Genomic DNA, 25,877 nt, shown 5'->3' on the forward strand with positions numbered 1-25,877 from the left:
AAATAAGCTACCCATATGTTAGCATAACATGTTAGGGGCCTAAATTTGAGCTTTTTGCTGCTTAGCTAGCCTAGGGGACCCCTTAACCAATGTATTCTTTCACTAATTCAAAAATTGAGTTTTCCCATGAGTTCATCCCGATCTTTCCACTTAGTCAAAAGTAATAAATTTTGTAGGGACAAACTTGTAAGGGATAGTGGCTTGATTTTTTTTTTTTCCAAAAAGAAATAGTGGGTGAGTCTTTTTAGTGGACTTGGACAAACTAGTGGAGTGTTCACCCACTCTCTAGGTTTAGAGATAATTAGGGTTTGGAAAGAGGAAGGACTAAGGAGAAGGGAGTGATGCAACAACTTTCATTTTTCCTTTAGCTTGGACCGAGGTTGGTGCCCATGCCATAGCTCTTATTTGAACTTTTTCAATGATGTTATTCTTGTTCATATTGTTCTAAAATTCATGTCATGTGTTTGTATTGAAATTTCTGTTGTGATGGATTTCTCTTGCAAATTTTTCCTTATTTTTGTGTTTGAATGTTAATGGGTGTGAAGGCTTCACTCACCCTTGTGAGGGAAGAGATTCCTTGGGTGAAGGGGTTAGTTGGGCTCAAAATTGAAATTGAGGGATCCTCCTCTTGGACAGAGTTTTATTGTTCATGGAGTATGGGTTTCATTGAAGCCATATGCCTTGTTTGTTATTATGGGAGGTATAAGTGTATTGATGTGATGAGGATGATGTATTTTGATAGGCTTGAAGAGACATTTGTATTATGGGAGGTATAAGTGTATTGATGTGATGAGGAGGATGTATTTTGATAGCCTTGAAGAGGCCTTATGAAATTACAAATGTATATGTGTATATGGATATGGAATTCTCCTCTTTGGAGAGCCCACCTTCACTCACTGCTTCATGATTCCAATGGAGAATCATTGTGCTAAACATTGGAGGGATTGTATATATATTGTGATGTTTTGTTTTATGCATTGTTAGCTTCTTGGGTGTAACCTATTTGATTCTTGTTTCCCCAACTCAGTTAGTGGCTTCTTAGAAGCCTGGGATGGGAGGTGAGCCTCCATGGTTCTTGTGTAAATTTTTTGCAGGTTTTGTGCTTTTGGATCCATGAAAGAAAATAGGGATTTTTCCCTTGCATTGGTGAAGCCAAAGATGTGACAACATATAGTGTATTTGGAAGGAGTATCATTACTTCAAGACGTTATGTATTGAGTTGTCATAACAAGACCTCCATTATTGTTTTGTGTAATGTGTTGTAAAGGATGATCTTTATCTAAAAGTATATTATTGTGAATATAGTATTGTGAAAGAAATGAAGAAATTGGAATATGGACATTTGTAGTTGTATTGTAAGAATCCTTTTTATTCATTAGTTTGCATTGAAATAGAAATGATGTCAATCATCATAGCAATATATTTAAGAAAATATAGAGTTTCATGTAAAGAGATTAAGAGTAGGTTTGAATCATGCCTATTGACTTTATGAAATATTCTGAGAAACATTATATTGATCCAAGTTGATCTTATAAATGTTGTTATAATGTAATTAACAATTTCTATTTATATAGTCTTGAAGGAATGAACTAGTTGAGTCCAAAATTGATCACGTTCATAAGTATTACAAGACTCAAATTTATTGCTTGTGAATGAGTAGAAGGTTATGATTCTTAAAGTTAAATTTCAATGAAACTATAGACTTAAGTGAAACCTTCTATTTGATACATTAATAAGAGTATTAGCATTAACATATTATTTTTACAATACTTAAGTAAGGGAAAATCAACTACATAGAAGTTGTTACTCAAGCTTACATGGATAAAAAATTTTGGAAGTGTGTATTTGTTCTCTCATTTTTGTATGAGGGAGAGAAAAATAAGCCACTATCAAGAAAACCAATATAGGCCTATTGTAATATTTAGGGCATATTATTAAAGATCCTATCCCAAGGACATATTGACATAATAATATTAACCTAGTCAAAACAAATAAAAAAATCAAGGGATTCACATGCATCCCAAGTATAGTTTGGGAAGAAGAGATGGTACTTTATGCCATAATACATTATGCACTATAGAGATTTAACAATTAAAAAAAGAAAAAAGGAAAAAACCACATAAGGTGCACCCATGTCAATAGCACTTGTAATTGGAAAAGGGAGAAGCGATGTGGTCCCTACCACCTCCCAAGCGGTCACACTACCTTGACCCACACACCCATCCTTTCACACTTCACCCTTCACATAGCCTTGGGATGGGTGTTGACCTATTGATTACCCCACACACATAATTTTCCACTCCCTAGATCTATGCACCCACTCCTAGGTACCTCATACCTCTCCCTACAACTTGGCCAAATCTCCTCGATAAGGTGCCACCACTCATGTGATAGCTGAGGTGCTGAAAATTATGTGGAAGAGGAGATTAGAGATAGAGGTTGAACAATTTACAAGGAGTATGGTTGCCTTGGTTGACTAAAAAATCATGGGTTCCATAATGTCAGAAAAGGGTACTGCACATTAGTTTGTAGTTAGTGTATTATATGGGCTCATTAGGTATGTAAGCCTAGGAAAAGGGCAAAGTGGGTGCTTGGATAGTATGACAAAAGGGTGGGGATTAGTTAGGGTATACTAAAAATGTTAAAGTGTTTATATTTTAGTAAACATATTGTTAAATGGTTATTGTTAGTAACATTCATTTAAGGGTTGTCATAGGTTACTTGGTATTAGACCATAATTGATGTTAATAGCTAGTCAATAATTGATGCCATAATATATCTATAGATAATGGAAATATTTTAGTTAGAAATTGTAGTAGCATGGTTAGTAAATAGTAGAAGTTGGTTAGATTTTAGTATTATGATATTTAGTAAGTGGTATAGTACTAGGTAGTTTGTAGTTGCATAAAGCCTTTTAATCAGAAATGAACTTATCAATTAGTAAGGGATTGGTAAATTCTAAGTTAGTAGATTAATTTGCATAATTTTTAACATATTTTAAATTGTACATAATTTAAGGTATATTAATGTATCCTTCAATAGGGATATATACCTAATATAAGTATCTTATGTAGTTAAATATAACTAATGTATATTGGATGATTATATGTAGTTGCAATGTGTAGGAGAAAAATATATAATTTTTTAAAAATTTATAATTATTAGTTAGTAATAGATAAATGACTCAATTTATGTAGTGGCTCAATATGGATGATTGACACGGGCAAGTAGATCATAGAACTCACATGATAAGAATAGTTATCATCTCAATTGGCCATGGTCATAATATTGGATAGGAAGATAATGTACTAATTTGGGACTACTTATAGTCAAGTAGTTAAAATTGAATGCACAAAATAGGTTAGTAGTGAATATACACAATCTAGATAATAGTTAAAGTGTTAAATTTAGTGACTAATAATACAAATTAGTAGTACGTAGATAGTAGGGTATTATATCAATGTTAGAATTGAATACAATGTGAAAATGTAAGTGTATAAATAAACTGTTAATTAGTTAGTACATAAATGGGGGTCAATAACCATGATAATCTGACAACCTGTTGAGTTGTGGTTCCAATACATGATTAATGTTAAGATGTTGTCCTCTAGATATATAAACATAATTAGATGTTGATGTAATAGATAATTAGTTTAGTAACTACTTATGATCAAAATCTTGACATAAGATTTATAGAATCCTATTGCTATGATGCAAGAGCATCTTGAGGTGCCTTGTAATCCTGCACTTTTATTTATTCTGCCAGTTGCTGTCAAGCTCTAGTTATTTCTGAGTACCAATTTTCAATTGTTGTCAAGTTCTTAGTTACTACTGAGTGATTTCTTTGGTTTCCAAGTGATCCTTTGGTTGCCAAGTGATTCCTTTATTTGTTGAGTGATCCTTTGGTTGTTGAGTTCTTCATGGTTTCCAAGCATTGGAGGATGCCAAGTTCATAGTTGTTGTCAAACAATTCTTTACATGCCAAGTGCTAGTTTTGAAAAGCTTTCATTTGTCGAGTGTGTGTCTAGTTCTAGTTTGGGCCACCCTTGCTTGTATTAATTATAGTATAGGTAGCTAATATTTGATGTGAGCTGACTTGTGGCTTGATTATGCATTTAATGTGAGGGTTTATTAGTTGGTATTTGCATTAAGTTGACTTGTGGCCTTTTTTTGTTCTAGAATCTTCTATTAGCCATTTTTGTAAGTATTTAAGGAAGTCTAGGATTGTGTTTTAGATAGATTGGGAGAATTTAGAACAATCAAAAGAAGGAATGCAAAGTAGGATCATCGTGGATTGTAATTGAGTTGTTATTGGTCATAACCCAAAAGGCCTTATAGTTGGGCATGTATGTTGAATATTTGAAGAATCGATGAAAGTGTTTTCTCTTCCTCCTTTGGTTGTTGATTCTATGTGTTAGATTTCCACTACATTAACTCCTATAGGGTGGTTGGGATAGCTAGGTGTGCCTTTGGCCCTAGTTATTCTATCCCTCCTTGTATCAAGTGGTATAAAAGCTTGAGGTTCATCCTTTTGGTGATTAGATCATGTAGAACCCTAAGTGAATTTGGTTATGGGGTAGTAGATTTGCAGATTTGACCTACAACTTGTAGAGGGTTACAATCTTTTAGGAACTTGATTTGTACGGATGGTTTGTGGTAGAGAAAATATTGATAATGAAATATTGGATACATTGAGATAAATTGCAACCAGATTAGATGCTATGGAGATAGCCCAGAGGAGAGGAGCACATCTTGATGATGTAAGTGATGATGAAGTAGTAGCACCAAACCCTAATCTAGAACCTAAAAAAGACCAAGATGAAGCAAGCTTGTTGAGAGTGTTGTCTAGGGAAAATTCAAATAATGTTATAGAAGGTGTTCCTTATGATGAAAAATTGGACACCAATGCTATGTTGTATTGGATCTCTGAAATGGAGGAGCTCTTTGAGTATGAAAACACTCCTGATAATAGGAAGGTGAAGATTGTAATTACAAGGTTGAAAGGACATGCCTCATTATGGTGGGAGAATTTTCAAACTAATAGAAAAAAGAGAGGAAAGGAAAAGATCCAAACTTGGGTGAATATGGTGAACAAATTAAAAAAAAAATTCCTTCCTACTGTTTACCAAGTTAGCTTGTTGAGAAAAATGCAAAATTTGAGACAAAAGGACATGATTGTAAAAGACTATACTGAGGAACTCTATAGATTGGACATTAGATTTGGACATGTTGATGATGATGTTGAAAAAATTGTAAGGTACATAAATGGATGGAAATTTGAAATTCAAGATGAAATAAGTTTTGTGAAATTGGAAAGTGTGGAGGAAGCATATCAATATGCCTTGAAAGCTGAGGAGATCTTGACAAAGAAGCATGAACAAAGACAAAGAGGTAGAGGTAGATCTTATGAAGAATGTGGCAAGTCTAATAATTTTGTAGAAGATAAAGGTAAATTTGAATGGAAAAATGATGACAAAGGAAAGATTAAATGGAAAGGTGGTAGTTCTAACCGAGGAGGTACTAGTTCTTTTCAAGGAAGAGGTAATTCTTTTTCTAGAGGTGGTTTTTATGGTAATTGTTTCATATGTGGTAAAGAAGGGCATAGATATTTTGAATGTAGATCCTCTCAAAATGGGAAAAAATAATAGAAATGATGTGATTCAAGAGGACATTGTGAATTCACCAAGTGGACTTAAGACTAGTGAAAATCAAATGGTGAGAACAACCTTATGTAACAAAGAAAGTGATGAGGAACCTATTTTGAGAAGAAGTCTTTTCAAAACCACATGCAAGATGGCTGGAAAATGTTGTACGTGATCATTGATAGTGGAAGTTCTACAAATTTGGCATCAGAAGAGTTGGTTACAAAGTTGTAGTTGTAGAGGTTGAAGCATCCTAAACCCTATCATATTTCATGGATAAAAGATGAGCATAAGGTATTGGTAAGTGAATAGTGTATTGTGAAGTTCGAGATAGGGCATTACTTTGATGAAGTTTTGTGTGATATTATGCCTATGAATTGTTGTCATATTTTGTGGGTAGACCATGGAAATATGATAGATATGCCATACATGATTAAGTTGAGTTACTTGATGACATGGATATATCCCTTATAGTCAATATTGTTGATTTATATAAGTATTATGAGTCAGATGATGAAGTTGTTGTATCAAAAGATTATCCTAAGAAGCAGATTGAAGAAGTTGAAAAGATATTGGATCAAAGAGTTAGTAAGAGCACAAGAGGAAAAGATTACTATGAGTATCTAGTGAAGTAGAAGAATAGACCAATTGAAGACACTACATGGATTTCTAAATCTGAGTTAGATTTAGCTCATGTTGTGACTATTGCATGATTCAGGAGAATCATTTCTTCCAACCCTAGTTATCTAATGTAGGAGCATCATGGGTTGCCTTGTAATCTTGCACTTTTATTTGTTCTACCAGTTGTTGCCAAGCTCTAGTTATTTTTGAGCAGCAATTTTCAATTGTTGTTGAGTTCTTAGTTACTGTCAAGTAATTCCTTTGGTTGTCAAGTGATCCTTTAGTCACAAAGTGATTCCCTTGGTTGTCGAGTGATCCTTTGTTTATCGAGTTCTTTGTGGTTTTCGAGCATTGGAGGATGTTGAGTTCGTAGCTGTTGCTGAGAAATTCTTTGGATGTTGAGCTTGTATGGATGCCAAGTACCAATTTTGAAAAGCTTTCATTTGTCAAGTAGTCTATGTCTAGTTCCAATTTGGGCTGACCTTGACTGTATTTAATTATAGTATAGGTAGTGAATATCTAATGTGAGCCAACTTGTGGCCATTCTTTGTTCTAGAATCTTCTATAAGCCATTTTGGAAAGTATATAAGGAAGTCTAGGATTGAGTTCTAGATAGATTTGGAGAACTTAGAATAATAAGAAGAAGAAATGCGAAGTAGGATCATCGTGGATTGTAATTGAGTTTTTATTGGTCATAACCTAGAAGGTCTTACAACTAGGTATGTATGTTGAATATTTGAAGAATAAATTGAATTTTTGAAGAATCAATGAAAGTGTTTTCTCTTTCTCCTTTGGTTTTTGATTCCATGCTTTAGATTTCCACTACATTAACTCCTATAGGGTGGTTTGGATAGTTGGGTGTGCCTTTGACCCTAGTTATTCTATCCCTCCTTGCATCATGCTACCCACTAAGTGTATGCATATCTACTATGCACACACACAGATATATGTGTGTGTGTGTGTGTGTGTGTGTGTGTGTGTGTGTGTGTGTGTGTGTGTGTGTGTGTGTGTGTGTGTGTGTGTGTGTGTGTGTATGTATACAAAGGTCATGTTTATATCGATTGAGAAACCTAATAGTATTTTATAGAAGTATTCTATAACTCATATGTAAATTTTTTTTGTCATGAAATTTGGATGTTAATAGATGCAAACCTAGGAAACTTGTGTCCCTTGATAACTATGACCCTGACTATGACCAGCATACAATTAGCCTAGTAGAAATTTCTAGAAGAGTATTGTGTTTTGGACATTATTATTGAAATTTTTAGATACCTAAAACTCTAATTTTCAAGTTGTCAACCATCTAGGCTTACCTTTCAAAAATAATAATTTATTAGTTGTCTTCTTGCCCTGTAATTGTGGGAATCACACTGGGTTGATTACAAATTCCTGTAGAACTATCATCAAATTAGGTACAATAAAATGAACAATATATTGTTCCTAGCTAGCACAATCAAATACAATTTTCCAAGGTGATAAAATTACATATGCAGATGCATCACTTGAATGCTAAGCATGAAGCACTTTCCCTGATTCATAATGAATGGTTGGATACAAAGGCTCCATACATTATCCCAACAATGGAAGTCAATGATGTAACCATGCATGTATTGGCACACTCTCCCTGCAAGGATCCCAAGTATCTATTGTTGTTCTTAATTTGGTCCAGTTGTTGATTAGTTTGGTTTATTACAAATTCCTATAGAACTATCATCTGATTAGGTACAATAAAATGAACAATCTATTGTTCCCAACTAGCATAGTCAAATATAGTTTTCCAAGGTGAAAAAATTGCATATGCAAATGCATCACTTGAATGTTAGGCATGAAGCACATTCCCTAATTTATAATGAAAGGTTAGATATAAAGGCTCCATAAGCTAGCCCAACAATGGAAGTGAAGGAAGTAATCATGAATGTATTGGAACACTCTCCCTATGAGGATCCCAAGTATCTACTACTATTATTAATTTGGTCTAGTTTATAATTATCTAGGTTGATTAAAAATTCCTGTAGAACTATCATCAAATTAGGTATAGTAAAACAAACAATGAGTTGTTCCCAGCTAGCAGGATTAAATACAGTTTTCCAAGGTTATAAAATTGCATATGCAAATGCATCACTTGAATGCCAAGCATGAAGTGCATTCCCCAATTTATAACTAATGGTTGGATATAAAGGATCAATATGTTGGCCCAACAATTGAAGCCAGGGATATAACCATGCATGTATTGGCACACTCTCCCTGCGAGGATCCCAAGTATTTACTATTGTTGTTAATTTGGGCATCACTATATGATCCAAAAAGTAATGAAAATTGAAGCCAATAGTAACTTCTCCCATGTCTCCAAAAAATGTAGCTTAGATTCAAGGTCCCTTGGCTCCTAGGAATTTGTAGCAACTATTCTCACTACTAGAATGATAACTCTAGTTAACAGTTGATTGTAAGGAGTTGAAGAAGGGTGTTCTTCTTCTATATACATAAATGTCATAATAACAAGGCTCATTCCCTTGTAGGAGCCATAATCCAATTAAATATACATATATATATAAGTCATAACCTAGTTAAATGGGTCTAGTTGCTAACTACATGGGTTGATTACAAATTCCTTTAGAATTGTCATCAGATTAGGTATAATAAAAGGAATAATCAACATTTTTTTTTGGAGGATCTTGAGCTAAGACATTTAGCACAGGTTGAGTGAGTTCTATTTTTTTATTATTTGGATTCTAAAATATGTATGTGTAAGAATTTGGTATAGCTCTGATACCATGTAAGAATTTTCCTAAGGAAAGAATGAAATGCCAAGATCTAGAAGCTCAAGAGATAGCACAAGAGAGACAAGCTATGATCAAAGGAGAATAGATTAATCAAATAATTGGATGAATACATCATAGAAGTGCCTTGTATATAAAGGAAACTAATATGACTAGGAGTCAGCAAAGAGATAAGCATACCAACTAAGCACATGTCCACCAAGAGTGGATTATCCTCCATTGTGCATGAATCTACATGCAATAATGAGAGGATAAGAATGTAAAGGTGTATCTCATAAAGAGAAGTAGTAGACAACATGTGCTCAATTGGAGTACAAACTACTATGTTTTCAACATGACAACTCATATGAATATGAAAGCTCCTAGGTTTCTACATGACACTAATATGAATATGCATTATCCTAAGTAAACTTAAGTGTAAATAGTAAATACTTATTTATACCAACACCCCCGCTTAGCTACAACTTAGGGAAATTTACTTAAGCTCACAAAAGCTAGATAATAATGCAAGATGGGTCCCAAATTTTAGGCCATATTAGGTACCCACAATATGCAAGTGCAAAAGATATGTAATGAAATCTCTCATAAAGTAGAGGAAGAGGGAAAATTGCATGGGAAAACCCCCCTCCATAAAGAGAGAAGAAAAATAAAGCAAGATGCATGTGCGGATGGAGTAATAAAACCCCCCCTATTAAGACATACATGATGCATATACAATAGAGAATCTCTCCATAAAAATGAAATAAGGAGAAATGAAATCCCCCCATAGTGAATGATCTCTTGCAAGAATGATAAGTGCTTGAAGATAAAAGATATTCCAATGTCTACAAATAACATTTCTCCCCAAAAGATACACCAAATATAGATGCAAGAAGGGTTCCCATTGTGGAAAAGAAGATGGAAGGGGAATCCATATGAAGTATGTTGTCTCTAAAGTATGAAGATGTGTTACCATGTCCATGAACATTGAAGATGTCACAAACCAATCAAAGATCAAGCCCAATAGAAGAAGGTGACAGGAAAAGAACCAACGGTAATTTCTCCATATAGGAATGTGGATCAAACTCCAAAGACCAAGATGCCTCCTCAAAAGAAGAAGTAGGAAGAGAAGCAAAAAATCCCCCCCTCAATGTAGAATCTACACCTCTGATAGGTGCTTTAGGCTCAATGTAGAAACTCCTCCATCAGTGTAGAACAACATTCTTTCCCTTAGGAATATATATAACCAAAAGCATATCAATGAAGCCTCTCCCACCTATAAGAAGAAACCTCAAAATGTATGAAATCTCTAAAACCTGCTCAAGCGTCCTCATGTCAATACTAAAAAGTTCCTCCTCCAAATCATGTATACTATGCCACTCTTCTAAAAAAGACAAATCAAGATCAACTAAGGATGAATGTAGAACATGTATCAAAGACCTAAGTGCCTCCTCTAAAGGGAAAGTGACCTCCAATTGTTGTATCAAAGGATCTACCATCATGTCAACCTCAAAAGACTGATTAAGTAGAGAATGAAGATGTAGGTTAGCATGCTCCCTCATAATAACTAAAGAAGGATCATATTCACCAAAGAGAAGATGAATTTCATCAATAGTGTCTCCCAAATCTAAAATATAGGACTCCACAAACAAACAAGAAATGTCTGTCAAGTAGTGATCCCATGGAACTGAGTCTAGAACACAACAAATATCCTACTGCACTAAATCACTTGAATCCATGGCTATGTGAATACAACTATCATTAAGGATAACAGTAGATGGAATATTGGTAGGAGGAGAAGAAATGTATGGCTCAAGAACTTGATCACATGTGAGAACACCCAAGTTCAAGTAGCCAAATTTCTCCTCAAAATTTGAATCATCACTGGAAATGTGATCAAACTCTATTGAAAAAACATTATCATCATGATGATCAAAATCTAAGAAGTAGTATAGTTGAGATGTGTGATCAACCACCCCTATAGAAATGATTTTTCTAGTCTCCAAGTCTCTGATAAAAACTAAATCAAGTGTGAATTCCATTGTCCTTCTTCTATCTCCATGAGCAAGCTGATAGATGGAAAGAATGTTATGGCTTAGGTGAGGTACATAGAACACATCTTTGAAGTATCCCCCCCCCCACTTCTATCAATAGTTGCTTTCCAAATCACATTCATGTAAGTATGATTTCCCATCAAAATAGGCAGAGTATGATAAGGATCAAATGATAAAAACATAGACTATAAAGATTTTATATGATGACAAGCCCCCAAATTTAGAAGCTATCTCCCTAAATCTTGACTTCAAGTAGCTACTAAGGCTTGACCTTTTCCCATGTGATCCTTTCCTTTATCAAAATTTGTATTTGAAGAAGATGATAAAGTAGTCATTCTTGATGGGAGACCAATTTGATTCTTCTTAAGAAGATTCTGAGTTCATCTATCTCCTTCTTATAACAATTATGTTCTTCACATCCATTCTTTTTACAATATGCACACATAATAAAATCCTTCTTGGATGACTTTCCCTTATTGGTGGAGTTGTCTTATGGTGAGGAGGTTAAGTGTTCTTTCTCCTATTGTGAATTTTGTTGCCATAATTTTTGCTTCTTCTTAGACCCTTTTCTTTGATTCCCCCTACTAGCCACCAATGCTTTGGACTTTCAAGACTTAAGAATCCCCATGCTCATCAAATTTGATTTTTCTAACATCAATATCTCTATGAAGGAATCAAATGAAAGCATGGTGTAGGAAGAAGCAAAGGTCAACTTATGAGTGTTGAAGCTCGAAAAAAATGATGCATACTTTGGAGGAAGTTTTCTCATCAAATTATAGATCATTTTTTCATCCTCTATGGTAATTCCACAATCTTAACTATTGACCTTAGCTCATGTGCCTTAGTGATATAGTCTTCAATTGTGTCAAGCTCCTTTGGATCTAATGTCATGAGATTTTCATCAAGTTCAAAACCCCTAGCTTTGTCTACTTTTTCATACAAGCTAGCAAACTTATCCCATGCTTCCTTTACTATTTTAAAATTATCAATATGGAAGATAAGATCTTCATGTACATGGTTCCTCAAAGTACCAATAGAAGCCTTATTTTTTTGATTCCATTCATTTAGTTTATCAAGATTAGATGGTGCAACCATGGTTCCATCAATATAATCAATTAAACCTTTTTTCATTATTTTACTCCATGCTCTAATTTTCCATGTAGCATAATAATGTGGATTTAAAAGTGGAAACCTAGGAGAACCCATGATGCAAAATAAAAGAACACAAGAGAAAGAGAAGTGAAAGCACTCAATACACACCCCCCAAATCACTCAATCAAAGAACACCACCTCCCCCCCCCCCGGCCCACCAAAATGGATGATTTTGACACTTTATACTTAGTGTATGTACAATTTCCACTTGTCAAAATGAACCAAAGTGGACTTCTAATTTTGATGGTTACAACAACAAATTTGAATCTATATCAGACTCAACAAGGTAACACACAAGACCTCTCTAGGATCTAATTAATTAGAAGTGCCAAAATAGGCCCAAAATGACCAAATGCTAGAAGTACTATGTCTAGTCAAAATTACTCCAAATTGATACCAAATTTGGAAAGTAGACAAAAAATATGCACTTTCAAAAAAAAAATAGCACCTAAATATGTGTCCAGATGAGCCCAAACTAAGCCTTTGAAGTTGTGAAAATTAGGATTTGTGATTTTTAGAAAAATTTAAGAACAGGGATTGTAAACAACCTATAGAAATGTGTAGATCATAAAGTTCTACCATCATAAAATACTACCCCAAAACAAAAACAAAAAATTACTCGAAAAAAGGAGTCTATATGAGGAAGATATCACTGTTTGAAAATCACCTCTATAATTATTTTTCCTAAATCGCCACCATCGCACCTTAAAAAAAAAAGACTCTAGATTTTATCTCAGATGTCTAATTTTGATGAAAGAAGAGTCAATTTAGGGGTTTTTTTTGACTTTTTGAATGTGATGCTAACATCTAATTTGCACTAGCAAGCTCCAATCTTGACCTACAAGAAAAAAAATATCTCCAATGGCTATGCAATGAAACTCCTATGGCTTTGATACCATGTAAGAATTTTGTATAGCTGTAATGCCATGTAAGAATTTGCCTAAGACAAGAATGAAATGTCAATATCTGGAAGTTGAAGAGATAACACAAGAGAGACAAGCTATGATAAAAGGAGAATGGATTAATCAAATAATTGGATGAATACATCATAGAAATGCCTAGTATATAAAGGCAATTGATATGACTAGGAGTCAGCAAAGAGATAAGCATACCAACTAAGCACATGTCCAACAAGAGTGGATTATCCTCCATTGGTCATGAATGTACATGTAATAATGAGAGGATAAGAATGTAAAGGTATATCTCATAAAGAGATGTAGTGGACAACATGTGCTCAATTGCAGTGCAAACTACTATGTTTTCAACATGACAACTCATATGAATATGAAATTTCCTAGGTGTCTACATGACAGCTAATATGACTATGCATTGTCCTAAGTAAACTTAAGTGAAAATAGTAAATACTTATTTACACCAATAGTATGTAGCTAGATCAATGTATCTCTTGTGTTAAGATGTAATAAGCACCTTAAAAAATATCTCTATGTATACATACATACATGCATGCATGTATATGTATGTATGTATTTATGTATGTATATGTATGTATGTATATATGTATGTACATGTATGTATGTATATATCATGTGGAGATCTAGGATTTTGTAGTTGTGCCCTTGTGATCTCTACATCTCATTCATTTTATTATACCTAATATGATGACAGTTCTATATAGGAATTTGTTGCTATGACCTTGTGATCTCTGCATCCCTAATATCTACTACTATTATTAATTTGGGCATCACTTATGATCTATAATGTTCTGAAGTACTGAAGCTAGTAGTAACTCCTTCTATGTCTCCAAAAAACATAGCATAGGTTTAGGGTCCTCTGGCTCCCAAGAATTTGTAGCAACTATTCTCACTATAGGAAGAATCAATTCAGTGAAGAGTTGAGTGTAAGGAGTTGAAGAAGCAAGTTCTTCTTCTATGTAAGTGTCATAATCATGAGGTTTATTCCCTTGTAGAATTCATAACCTATTTAAATATATGTATATATCAACCTAGCTAATTAGCAACTAGACCCATTTAACTAGGTTATGTCTTGTTTCTTTCGAAAAATATCTACTATGATATGTTTTTATAAAATTTCATGCAAACTCTACCCATTTTTCCTGGTCTACATTATTTTTGTAGAGGATCTTGAGGTAAGTCACTTAGCACCTTAAAAAAGATCTCTCTCTATATATATACATACATACATTCCCACCACATTCTAGCCACGTGCATGTCCCACTTGTGATGGACAGTTCCAATGGCTTTTTGTGGGGCCCATAACATTTCTATCTTATAGACATCACACTTGCAATGGTTTTTTCAACAAATTTTCATTGCAATTGTTATGGTGAAAATGAATGGTTTTCCATAATGGTAGCCCAATTTATGACACTTGTGGATGTTGAAATTGCATCGGTAACCCTTAACGTTGCAACTTTTCCTATCAAAAGTCTGACGCCCATCTGATGGGAGCCAATTCTAACTAATGTCGATTGGGTGATGAGTTACAGTCATAATTATGATGCCCTACCATCACAATTCGATCCCAAATGTAGTAGTGTGTATAGAGTTGCATTACATTGGTTGCACTTCATTTTAAGGTTTTAGTGTATAGTTTTTCAGTGAAGTCAACAACTAACACAATCGTACCAAAGGGAAAAGTATCCTTGCACAACTTGAATTGCCCATCCAACCATCTAGTTCTATGTATATGACCTATGTACTCATACAAACTATTTTAACATAGAATGGTTTTTTCATCTAAAAACACCTTTTGCTGATTTTAAATTGAGGAAATCCTTGAAGAAACATTTCATAAAGTTGTGTTTGAATCATATCCAAAAAATATTTTGCATGTGGCTTATGATTTGTTTTTCCAATTCATCTTTTGAAAACATCTTTTTGGTTTGGTGAAGACCTTGTGTTGTCACACCAAAAGTTTTCTATTAATGCTCTTAATGCATCAACAATAACTTTATCCTTATGTGGGACTCTACCTTGGAATGACCAAAAAGAAGTCTCATTATAATTCTCAATTTTTATCTCACTTCACTAAGGCTTTGACTAAGATTGTTCTACTTATCCTTAATGATTTATTTATTTTTTTCTTACCATACAAGTTTTTTCCATTTCCTTTTCCATTATGGTTGATATGAGGACCCGTTGACTTGTATTAGCATTTTTCGTATGTTCTTTTGAACCAATGGATTGGTATGCATCAAATATATTTTTAACAATGCTTCTTTCACTACTATTTTTAGATGTTCTTGACCCCAAAATTTTCACTATCTCTCTAAATTTCAAATTTTTAATCATTTCAACAACAAGTTGGCATCTTTCACCTTGATTTAAATTTTCAAAATAGTTATTCCAAATATTTTGAACAATTCTCTTACATTTTCTTTTTGACATTTTATCATGCATTGGCTTCAAAATATTTTTGTCAATGTCAATTATAAACTTTGGTTTTCCACCAATTATTTTAGGAGATTTTTATGTGCATGCATGCTCTATCAACTTGAGATGTTAGATTAGGGGCATTAGGTTACATAAGTGTATTTGTCACAATAATTTCAATTAGGGTATGTTGAACATTTTCATTTGTCAAATTAGGTGTGTTTGTGACATTGATATCAATAGGTATATTTTCATCACTTACATTGGAGGCATTTGATGATCTACCTTCACATAATCTCCTCATACACTCCCTTGTATTTTCCTTTGTTGCCTCTCATTTTTCAATTGTTCCACTATTATTATTTCCTATGATTATGGATGCAAATTACCCTACAAATAATAACATGAATAAAATACACAATAAAATACAAAACTAAAAAAAGTTGCATGATTATTTTATGCCCAATCACAACATACTAACATAAAATAAGATGTTGGCACATGAAAAATATCAAATTTAGCATTTCCAATAGTAGCACTATATGTGAAACAATAGTAGAATCTAATTGATTTCACTAAGCAACATAATAACCATTGACATGTTGTTTTATTTATAGTTTTCAATAACCTAATTAGGTTTTGTAGAACCTAATCGAGTTTTGTAAAACCCAATTAGGTTTTGTAGAACGTAATCGGGTTTTGTAAAACCCAATTAGGTTATGTATTACTACTATGCAAAGTTAGATTGAAGGAGGGAGGGAGTGATGTAGAGAATTTCAGAGAGAGGGTTAATATAGGATAAATTGAAATAAGTTAATAGAGAGAGAGAGAGAGAGAGAGAGAGATGAGGTTAAGAGAAGGACTAGGGGATATGATAGACTCTTTTGTAGTATAATACATAACCCAAGGATGCTATAGAGAGAGAGAGAGAGAGAGAGAGAGAGAGAGAGAGAGAGATTAGGGGATAGAATAAAGAATGATAATGAGAGAGAGGGGGTGATGGAGAGAGAGAAAGATAGAGAGGAATTGGGTTATGTATTATACTAATCCTTATCTTAACCTAATCTCTCTCTCTCTGTCTCTCAATCTACCCTTGTGTAGTATTAATACATAACCTAATTGGGTTCTAAATGAATATTTTATTTTCATAACCCAATTTGTTTATTTGAATCCAAAAAAACAAACTAGGTTATGACTTGGTGATAGCCTAGGGAAATAACCCAGAGGTTTGGGAGACTGATTTCCCTCTTTTTTTTTCTTTAGACATTTTTTCATCTTCTAAGATCAATTCTCATATTTGTCTTCATAAAGAACGCTAATAGTGAAGTAGATATCTCTAAAATCACCAACATAATCTTGTACATCTTCTTAGCTTTCCAACCATATAATCTTTTCTATTTTTGAACAACATTAACATTGTAAAATTTTACTTTTACCAATGCCTTGACATTCCTCATAGACATATGTCCACCATTTTTTTAATAAATTTTGATATACTTAACCAAATTCAAAATAAATTACATATTATTTTTATACACTTGATTATATACACATTTTTTAAAAATAATTTTCAATTATTTTGATGCAAGTTATGCTCAGCACACAAATAGGTACCAAAATTTTAGGATGTAGTTTGTTCAATAATTCATTAAAAAAAGTAATCATCATAAAATTGAAAAAAAATATAGACAATTTCTAGATATGACTCTTACTTATCATACTATGAAAGAGATATGCAAAATACTAAATATAACTAGGTATTTTGTGTTGCACACAAAAACAACTATGTTATGTTTTCTAAAAAAAAATCAAGAACTATTTTTTGTGTATGCGGGGTTTGACACACCTAATCTTAACCATTTTGTAAAAACTCTAGTAATTTAGAAAGTATATGCAAAGTACTACAATTCATATGTTTTACACATCTTGTCATTTTTAGTGGATGACCCTCAAATGTCTCATCCAACTTCAGGTTTACCTGATTTCAGAAAAAAGGTGTCCACTTGTAAACCATCTTGGTGCACTCACCCAGATAGGAAAGAGATATATAAAGCAAGGAAATTTCCCAGAACTTAAGAATACAACCAAAAATGCAATAGAAAATCCAAAGTCCCTAAGAAAGGACAAAACAACTACTCAAGTATCTCCAAAAATGTAATAGAAAACAAGAGCCAACAAGGGGAAGAAGAAATATTATGGGAAACTACATCAAAGGATCCATCCAAAATAGTTCCCAAACTAGAAGAAGAGATTAGCCTAGAGTATAATATTGACAAGGTAATTGAGGAATATTAAAATAAGGTAGATAATTAGACGGAGGAACAAATGAAGGAATATAATACAACAACACTGAAACCATCAAGAAAAGAGAAGATAAAGGACAAAAGTGAAATCTCCCTACATCATCAAAATAATGGGAACACATAACAATTAGAAAATGGACAAAAGGTAGGAAATCATACAAATTCTATCAAACTCCCATGATTGGAAGTGACTCATTTGAAGAAAGTAATGAACCACATAATCAAAAGGATAAGATGCAAAACAATAACATCATCCTTATTCCAATAGAAGTGGAAGCCTTTCTAAATAAGCTCCAAATGGTCAATTATGAAGATCAAGAGATCACAAGAGAAGTGGACTACTCAAGAACCTCCAGATCTGATTCAAGGTAAATTTGGGAAGAGTTTGGTATACAATTCTACCAACAACCTTTCAGTTCTTTTCTGTCGAGTGCCTCCATCTCCAGCCAGCATAGTCTCCCTAGAAAATTTTGGGGCCCTACCATTCTATAGGTATTTCTCTGATCTCTTGGCCATTTGCCTACAAAAATCCAAGAGATATTGAAACTAAAGAACTATCCCTCCAAGAATAGGACACCAATAAAATTGATTTATGTGATCTAATTCTTTAAGAATTTGAAGATGAAGAAGAATAAGAAGAAATAGATGAAACAATAAAAAAATACTCTAAAAAATGTAAAGGATCATGTGGATAAATTAGGTTTAGAGGACACTTTGGAAGAAATAGCCACCATTAAATGTGGAAAATAGAATTTTAAAAATGGAAGAAAATCCCTTGCAAAACTCAGGGCTGCAACTGGTAGAGATGGAAACCAAAAGAAAATTGAAGATATAATTAAAACTAAGAAGGGGAAGATCCTTCCCATAGACCAATGAACATAACCACTTGTCATGTTAGGGGATTAAACACCCCTTACAAAAAGTGTGTGTTCAAGTGCAACCTAACATTTTTCAAATCAATATGCATCCTTATCAAAGAAACAAAACTTAAGAAAGAGGAAGGAACCAAACTTAGTAAAAAAACCTTGGAATATGGGAATCTAACTTGATAGAATTAGCAAGAGCCTAAGGAGGCCTCAAAATCATATAGGACCCTAGAAAGATAGACTATAATAGAGTGATTAACAAAAATAATTGGATGGGAAGGAAAATACAAAGTTTCAAAAATGATTTATAATTCACAATAATAAATGTATATGGACCTATTTCAATAAAAGAAAAAAGAAAATAGTTTGGAATGAGATTAGTTCCTTTATCAAAAACCTCCAAATAACCTATATTTGAGTAGGAGGGGATTTTAATGCTCTTCAATCCATAGAAGAAAAATTTGGAGGCTTACAGATAATCACCCAAGCTATGTCTAACTTTAGAGAATGGACTAAAAAAGATTTAAAAAAATAGATTATATACTTGAAACAATAGAAGACTAGGCTTCAACCACATTTCCGCAAAACTAGATATATTTCTATTTCAAGGATACTTCTACAAATTCAACTTTGCAATGCACTCCTCAATTCATCCCCATCAGGATCAGACCACTACCCTAGTCAATTAGAAATAGACTTGAACCCTCGAGCAACCCCTTTAAATGTGAAAAGATGTGGTTCCTAGATGACACTTTAATGAAAAACATCAAGCAATGGTGGGAAGGTAATTACAAGGGCTCTAGGATGTTTTTTTTGTCTCCAAATTTTAAACAAAAAAGTTAATTTTTTTTATAATTAGAATAATGTTCACATCAATAAAATTTTCAAAAAAAACTTAGAGAATGAAGAAGACCAAAAGAAATTAAATGAAAAAGTTATTAAAAATGGCATGAACAATGACACTTTCATCAAAGAAAAAGAACTCCTAGCTAAACAAGTAAATACTTTAGCAAAAGAAAAAAAATTTATAAATAGAAATCTTGAGAAACATGGCTAATAGAAGGATATCACAACACAAAATTCTTTCATAAAAACACATTAAATAATAAAAATACAAATAGAATAACTAAAATCAAAATCAAAACATGAGAAGTAACTAAGGTACTCAGACAATATTGAAATACTTTACAAAACTATTACACTAATATCCTCAATTATTTTGAGTCTTCCAAATTTATAACCCATAACATTATTAAAAGAACCATCACAAAAGTTATCACTAAAGTGGATAATAAATTCTTAAATAAACCCTTCAGATTGTATGAAATTAAAGTAGCTTTATTTAGTATGCACCTAGATAAATCACTAGGACTTGATGGATGTTGGGACATATTAGGATATGACCCATGGAAAGCCATAGAAGAATTAAAAAACTCAAGATCTTTCTTAACAGAAGTCAATAACACATTTCTAACCTTAATTCCTAAAAAACATAATCATGAAGAACCTAGGGACATCAAACTTAGCCCCCTTTACAACATAACCTACAAAATATTATCAAAAGAATTGGCTTACAAACTAAAAATGGTCCTTCCAAAACTACTATCAAAAGAGAAAACAAGTTTTGTACTAGGCAGATCAATTTTAGATAGAATCATAATAATACAAGAACTAATTCATTCTACACAAATTAACAAAAAATCTTGTATGTTAATGAAACTAGATATTTTGAAAGATTATGATAAAGTAGATTGGAGATTCCTATGCAAAACACTAGAAGTCTTTGGCTTCTCTTTTCAATGGATTAACTTAATTTTTAATTGCATTTCCACTCCCAAAATATCACTTTTAATTAATGGGACCCCATAGGGTATTTTTAATATATCATGGGGCCTAAGACAGGGTGACCCAATCTCACCTTTCCTCTTCATAATAATGGCATATGCCTTTGGTAAATAAATTAAAAAAGCACAAATGGAAGGGGAAATTAAGGAAGTTACAATAACTGTTACACATAAACAATTCACGAATAACATTGCCCTTCCATGAGAAAGCTTAATAGAATAATCTTATAATTTTAAACAAGTTATTACAACTTGTATTGAAGCCTTATGAAAAAGGGCAAACATAGACAAATCATAAATATTCTTTCTTAACACTAACCTCGATATGGAAAGGAACATATGCAACTTAATAAGCTACAAGGAAGGAAAATTCCCTTATAGATATTTAGGAATTCAACTAGAAACAAATAGGAAAGAAACAAAATCCTGGAAAACTATCATCAAAAAGATTGATAAGAAAATTGAGAATTGGAAAGGCAAATGGTTAACAAAAGCAGGAAGAGAAACTAAAATCAAAGTTGTCCTATCAGCAATACCTACCTATAGGCTACCAAATGTCTTGTCTCCCTTTACCAAAAGGGATTAAAAAAGAAACTAGAAAACAAATTTAACCACTTCTTTTGGAGTGGCACTAAAGAAAAAAAGAAACAAACCCTCATCAAATGGGACACAGTTTGTAGAAAAAAGGATCATGAGGACTAGGTATCAAAATCCTAAGATGGCAAAACAAAATCCTATGATCTAGACTAGTGTGGAGAATGTTCTAGGAGCATGAAAAAATAAATGGGCCAAGATTCTTTATCATAAATATCTTAATAGAAATGAAACTTTTTCACTTTTTCACTCCCAAAATCCACCAAAAGGTTCCAACACATGAAATTTCATGATGCATTGTAAACCTCTTATCAAAAAAAAAAACCTAACTTGGGATATAGGGAAAGGAGAGGATGTACTTTTCTAGGAAAATTCATCGGATGGAGTTGTTGAGTACAATTATTCAATTATAGGGAGTTCTGTGGATGAGAATAAGAATGAAAATAAGGATATTATCCTTACAATATTTTTCTCTAAAAATTTCTTTGTATCATGACTTGTTGTGTTTCCATCAATGCTAAAGAGGGAGATTGTTGAATACAATTATTCAATTATATGTTGTCTTTGATATTACACAAATGCTAAGCCTTTTACTAAGGAATCGGCATCAATTGAGATCACTCAAGCATTGAAGGAAGTTTCCTATGTATGTTGAGCATTCTAGGAAAGACTGGGTAAAGCCAGTATTAACTGAGTTCACTCAATTACCATAGCAAGTTTTTTGGAAGAAAGCATCAACCAAGTTCACTCAGTTACCAAAGGAAGTTTCAAGGGAAGTCAACTCAAAGTTCATATTGATCTAGTTGGGTTGTTTGAAAAAGGATTTTCCTATGTTTAGTGTGTACTCAATTTAGTATCAACCAACTTATAACATACTGAGTCTGATAGATTTATTGGTTAATTCTAGCTGACTCAAGGGATAATATTTGATTGTTTGAAAGTGTACTCAAGCTGACTTGACAATGTAAATAATATAAATATAAGTTCAAGTTGAGGATTGAATGGGTGGTCAAGTGGAATAAATGAAGATGATTTGAGGAAGCAAATTTGGGAGGATATCAAAGTATTCAAGTTGACCAAGCTACAAAGAACATTCTAATCAAGAAGGATCAAGTATTCAAACCAAAACTAAGATCTGAAATCAAAAAAGTTAGTTGCATCAACAATTAGGTCAATTCATTGTTACTCTAATAATTTTAGCAGTCAATCAAATATCTTAATACAGTTACCCTAACAGTTACTTTGTAAATACTCTAACAAGGTGGCATTTCTAGATTGAAGTGTATGAAGACCTCTAACAAGGTCACTCCTAACAAGGTCACTCCTAATAGGGTGATCTAAATCCTCTAATAGGGTTACACCTAACAGTTTGTTTTTTAACCTTTAATAGGGTTGGCTCCTAAGAGGGCTCACTTTAGAAGAGTGAAAAATAGTAACTAGTTTCAATTGGTGATTTTCCCAAAATTGGGTTTCCACATTAAATCTTAGTGTCTCTTGTGTTTATGTCATTTGCTTCATGTTTTTGCAACTAAATTTATCACACTAAATATCTCAAGGTTTATGTTTTAAGTGTTAATCGAGTGACAATAATTATTCAGTGTTAACTAAGTGATCCTATGTTAACCAAGTTATAATAGAATATTCAATTTCAGAAAGATTTTAGTATTATATTGTAATAATCTTAGGGGATCTTGGATTTTTTTTAGTGGTAACAGATTCACCCCTCCCCTCTTAGTTACTTCTCTTATATTTTTAATAGGAGGACCATCCTTGGATAGCCTCAACCTCCCTCCAAACTCAAAGCCACCTTGACTAATTATTGGGGTAAGCTTGTTAGAGATTATCAACATAAATTGAATGAAGGATAGACTAAATTTTGGACATGGAAAAAATTTGACAATGTTAACCTTATAGAGTAAGAAAAAATGGTACTTAAATTAGTTCTCAATAATAGGCAACCTAATCACAAAGAGAGAAAAGATAGACTAATCTGGGGAGCCTCCAAAAATGGAAAGTATAGTGTTAAACAAGGATATGAATTAATAAGCAATTCCCATTGATGGAACAAATAGATATACCTTTAAGCTTATGTTGGGATCAAGCATGCCTCCCAAAAGTAGGCATTTTCCTCTTGGCAGAAGTTCAAAACAAAATCCTCACGGTAGATAGATTTACCTAAATGGGTTTTGAGGGACCTTCAAGATGACCCTTATGCAAATTAGCAGCTGAGAATGAAAAAAACTAACCTTTTCATTATCCCTTTTCTAAATCTAGTTGGAATTGGATGTGTCATAAACTCAATTGGTAGGAAGCTCATTCTACAAAACTTATAGACCACCTTAATAATTTGCCAAAATACAAGCTTTCCAAAATTTATTGCAACTTTTGGAATAAATGACCATCTATTCTCCTTTGGGAAATATGGAAAGAAATTAATAGGCGAATATTCCTGGATGAAGAAATGTGTCAATCATCCTTCTTGAACAAAGTAAAATCCAACATAATCAAAGTGTTGAACAATGACTTAAGAAATACACACAAAGAAGAGGGAGAATTCTTAGAATGAGATGCAAAAATGAGAAAAAGCTTGTAAAACCTCATAAACCCTCCTTTAATCTATACCAAAACAAAAAATCTTGCTAGAGAAGATTGTAAATGGTAGGCCCCACTTAAAGGATGGGCTATGATGATTTTCAATGGAGTGTCAAGGGATAACAGGCCTGGCAAAGTAAGATTAGGATGAACTATACACGTGGAAGATGGAGACTAGATAGTCAAAAGAGCTAAGTCTTTGCCAGGTAAAGGTATAAAACTATGTCACCTTTTAGGCTAACTTATCAGAATGACTAAATTTGAGTATTTCTATCTAAAAATGAATTTTTTTCAGACATATGATCTAGATAAATTTATTCTAGCAAAGTTATATATGGTCTCACACTTTTTCAATTGGAAATATATATTAAATGCATATTTTATACTAGTTTGGATCTGATTACTAAAGAAATAAAAAAATTTAAAAAGTGCCATTTCAATAACTCTTACCATTTTTTATGATTTTTTTTAATGACATATAAACACCATTGTATAGAGCTCAAAGTTAAGAATATTATCATATAAAGTGTATAGTGTTTTAATTAAATCTAGCATATTGTAATCAAGAAATTCTACAAGCAGCTAATATAACACTCGAAAAGATGTCGATTTTGAGAAAGAAAAAAATATTAAATCATATATTTAAAAAAAATAAAAATTATATGAAATTCTAGAGGAGAGAGTCCTCTTTTAGAATGTATAATTTTTCTAATGGTTAGAATAGATTTGTATTGAGAAATGTGGTGGGAGATGAAAACTATCGATTTCAAGTGAGTTGAAATTTGAATTATTATAAAAGAGAAAATATAGGTCTAAAGCCTTTTTTTTTTTAATGTTCTAGCTATATATGTTATCGATAACATAGTCTAAGATTAAAGGGAAATAAGTTTATTTCCATGTAGTTTTGTGGTGGGAACTAGACCCCTAATTTTCAGCATTTTTCAGCAGCTAAAAAACTGTCTATAAAAATTAGGAAACTATATCAATTGTTATTCCAAATAATTATTAAAAATTATAATCTTAAACTTCATCCACTTTCTACAAATTTTATTAGTTTACTTCATTTTCAAATTCAAAATAATAATGTCAATTTTATGTCATTAGAGGTGAATAGTTATCCTTTTGTTAGCCTTTTCCTTTACAAAAGGGTGACACATGTTTGTGCTTTTACCCTACCAGTAATGACCAATAGTTTAGTATAAATGGAGGCCCTAATGGAAGGCTTACAGATTAGTCTAGAACTAGGAATAGAAAACCTAATCATTGGAGGTGACTCATATAATTCTAAATGCTATCAGAAAACAAAATACTCTGAACTAGAAACTACATTCTAAATTGGAATAATCCCTCACAAGTATTGCTAAATTTGAGGAAATTAGCATCCAATATATCTTTAAAGAAGGAAAAAAGAAGTAGGCCAATTAGAAAACTTGGGAACTAATGGACAAAATCTATATACTAAGAATTCACTCTACCTTTATAATTAATAGTGCCTTAGTTGTTGGATACAATTGTTCAATTGTGTGTTGTCTTTGATGTTAGACAAATGTCATATTAGGCAAAAGATAGAGTCTACCAAGCTCAATTGGTCAGCAAGGCAAAAGACAAATTCTATTGAGCTCATATGGTCAGCAAGGCAAAAGATAGAGTCTACCAAGTTCGGATGGTCAGCAAGGGAAAAAGATAAAGTTTACCAAGTTCAGAAGGTTTATAGTGTCTACCAAGCATTCTCAGGTTTTACTTTGCATAGGTAGTTGCTACCGAGATTTCATGGTTTGGCAAAGGAAATTCAGTTGTTACCGAGCTCACTCAGTCATCAAGAGAAAATAGTGCAGGAAACAATTCTAACTGAGCTTTCATGGAAAGTGAAGGAAATCTAGTTCTTACCAAGTTAACTCGATAGCCAAAGGATTTTGTTAATCGAGTTAAGATGGTTAACTCGGGAAATTATTTATGGAGGCAGTGTTGGTGTTTGAAAATGTTACCTATTTCCAATTACCCTGATGAGAACAAGATGCATCTAGGGGCAGCTAACTCCCATTATCAACACATCCATTCAGACACCAGGCCAACTATAAGGCTATACTCCTTCTGCACTTC

Source organism: Cupressus sempervirens, chromosome 9, assembly GCF_028749045.1.
Source record: "Cupressus sempervirens isolate cs-2001-9-10 chromosome 9, ASM2874904v1, whole genome shotgun sequence".
NCBI classification, from domain to species: Eukaryota; Viridiplantae; Streptophyta; class Pinopsida; order Cupressales; family Cupressaceae; genus Cupressus; species Cupressus sempervirens.